The sequence below is a fragment of the Acipenser ruthenus genome, chromosome 26 (genome assembly GCF_902713425.1).
Source record: "Acipenser ruthenus chromosome 26, fAciRut3.2 maternal haplotype, whole genome shotgun sequence".
NCBI lineage: Eukaryota > Metazoa > Chordata > Actinopteri > Acipenseriformes > Acipenseridae > Acipenser > Acipenser ruthenus.
In genome coordinates, this window is record NC_081214.1 from 25,216,972 (window position 1) to 25,220,021 (window position 3,050).

Below are 3,050 nucleotides of genomic sequence, written 5' to 3' on the forward strand. Positions count from 1 at the left end.
CCCAGGAGACGGTGAAATACTTACTGTGTTCGTGCTCTCCAAAGAAGAAAATGCAATTTTGTAAAAACAAGACATGACCTATATATTTCACAGCTAATAAATGATAGCAATAACCTTTCACATTCCAGTGAAAATCATGCTGAAGCTCTAGCACCCAGGATGAATCTTTTTACAAACGCAGAACACAGAGCATGGCAATGATGAACATCTCTGGTCAACTTTCTCTAACAGAAACCGCTCAAAACAATAATACAAGGAACTATAATAAAAACATTCAACCCTTGATATGAAGGGAGATGGTTCCCTGCCCGTTTCTTCCTGTATGTTAAAGAGATGGACTGGTTGTATATTGTAGGATCAGGTTTAGGATGGGTATTCATAAAGGATATATACATCAAAAGAGTAATTGTGGCAGGGACAGTGTTAATGTCTCTGCCAGCAACCACAGGTGTGGCCACTATCCAGTTAGTGCAGATTGGTGCTAACTGGAGAGTGCCCACCTGCATAAAAACAGGCAGAAATCCTGTGCTTGGGAGGAGAGGAGTTGGTGAGTTTTGAATCTGTGTTGTTGCTGTGTTACTAGATTATATCTGCAAGTAGTGAAAGCGAATGCCCAGCCTACGAACTGTGTTTTGTTTGAACGTTTTGTTTTGGCCTTTGCGCCGTTTTGTTTGTTTTGTGTTATTTTGTTTATTAAAGTGCACGCTTGTGCTTTACACTGCAGTTTCGTAAGTCTCTTTCTTGCCGCGACCCTGCTACAGTCTTCCTCGATGAGGAGGAGCAGCATCACGTTGAGCAAACACCACACTGATCAGATGTGCTTGACAGGGGAGCAGCTGGCTGGACAAACCATCAAAGCAAACCTCCACTGACGAGGAGGAACCAGGTGGCAGTTGAACAACGCGCCCTGCTTCACTGCTAGATCAATGCAACCGCGCACTCAAGGTGTAGGAAGTATGACAGGGTAGTTAAAGCTTTTCATGGGACGCACCACTGCTCATCAGCACATCAGCTGAAATACATGTTTTTTATATCTATACCAGAACACCCTGAAGCAAAATATTATATGCCTGATCTGAGACTAAACGGCAGAGATTCAGTGGAATGGTACTGACTGCTATGGGCTGTATTGAATTGTGACAAAAAAAAAAGAAGCACGACTTGTCTTCTGAGCATCAAAGTGTATCCAATGTACACTATATCATCCTTGCTCATGCAACATGTTCTCTGATTTTAATCAATAGGGAACTGATAGCCAGCAGCGTAGCTGCAGAGAGCAATCTGTGGGTTAGTGACGCTTGAAAGACAAATGCTGTTCCTTATACCAGTCGCTACTGAGTACATATAGATATGTGTGTGCAGTGGTGTAGTCGAGGGTATACACAGGTAAACAGCCTTTACCCACTTTGAATTTGGGCAATATATCTTTTACCCACTTCTTATAAAAGGGATACAGAGTTTACTCACTTCTACTCTCCTGTGATGTGCAAATCCTGGGTTAAAGACAATATTTTAACGGCGAGCGTCTGTGTTGTGTTCAGAGAATGTGAGTGGTGACAATTCCGTTCACCGCTCCTCCTCCGCTCCGCTCCACTCCTTGTGATTCCCGCTCCACTCACATGGTATTAAAAAAGATATATAATAAAAAGTTAATAAACTAGCTGTTTTTCCCCCCATCGTGTTGCCGATTGCAGATGAAAAGATGCAAAGTACATTCAGAAAGGAATATTGTTTAATCATCCTTATTATAATTGCATACCTTGACCCAAGTAAAAAAAAAAAAAAAAAATCCCCAGCTATTACCAGCAAAGAAAAAAACCGACATAAAGTGCTCAGAGAAGTTATCTAATTCAATTTGAAGAGGCTTTGTCATTATTACTGTTTGATCCTGAAAAAATGCATACATTTCAAACTTTGCATATGATTCGTATCAAATTAGCTTTATACAGGGCTTATTTGTATCTGAATATCTCATAGGGAGCTAAAAGCAACCCACAAACACATATGAATGAATTGACGGGGCTGACGGACCACCCTGTACTAGTGTATGAACTATCCTTAAGAGTGCAGAAAATATAAACCGTGTTCACAGCGTTTTATTGGTGCATAGTCGTAGAACTGTATAAGAACAATAACCGCAGACAGATGGACACACACACACACACACACACGATGACGTTTCTCACATATTTATATGGCACAAATGCAGCTTCACAAAGAGGGAGAATACATATAATAATGAATTATATAGTGCCACGTCAATCACATTGAATATAAAAGAAAAATAAAAGCTTTTTTTTTAAATGCAATTCTCAAGTCTGCAAAACATAAAAATGCCTAATTGTGGTTTGAAACTGGAAAATGAATGGTTACCATGCACAGGCATTGCATTGTTGATGTACACTAATGATGACGTGCAGATTAGTGGACGTGTGGATCAACCGTTCCTTCTTTGTTCCGTTTTCTTTTTTTTTTAGCGTATGAGTTTCCTGCACTTATTCATGAAAAATGTGTGCCTGGCTCAGCTTGTATCCATTCTTACTTTATATGCATTGGCATATGAGTTAAAAGAAATTACACTTGTCCTACAACGTATTCTCTTCAGGTCTGTGCTTTTAAAATATTACCTCTTTTCTTAGCTTTGATGCTTGTCAATTTTGCAACATCAAAGGAATTTAATGAACACAACCAAAGTTGTATTGCCTACGAAATGGCATTCAAAATAATAGCCGTACCTGCATATTCATGATTGAAAGACTCCACAGCTTTGAAGTACATGGGTTTATAATAGAATACTTTAAATGAAAGCATACCTTCTTCCTTTTCAAGTTATGAGTGTTGATAAGAGGAATAATATATGTACAAAACTAGCAGATCTGAATTCAATATAGCTCTATATTAAACTTACTACTGGTTCTGCTTATATGAAGGAGTTCAATCTCCTTCACCAACCACTTGGAACACATCAAATAAGATGCAGCAAATGGGATTTTATACAGAATTAAGGCACCAATTGTCATCACAGATACCCATTCATAACTGTTATTCGG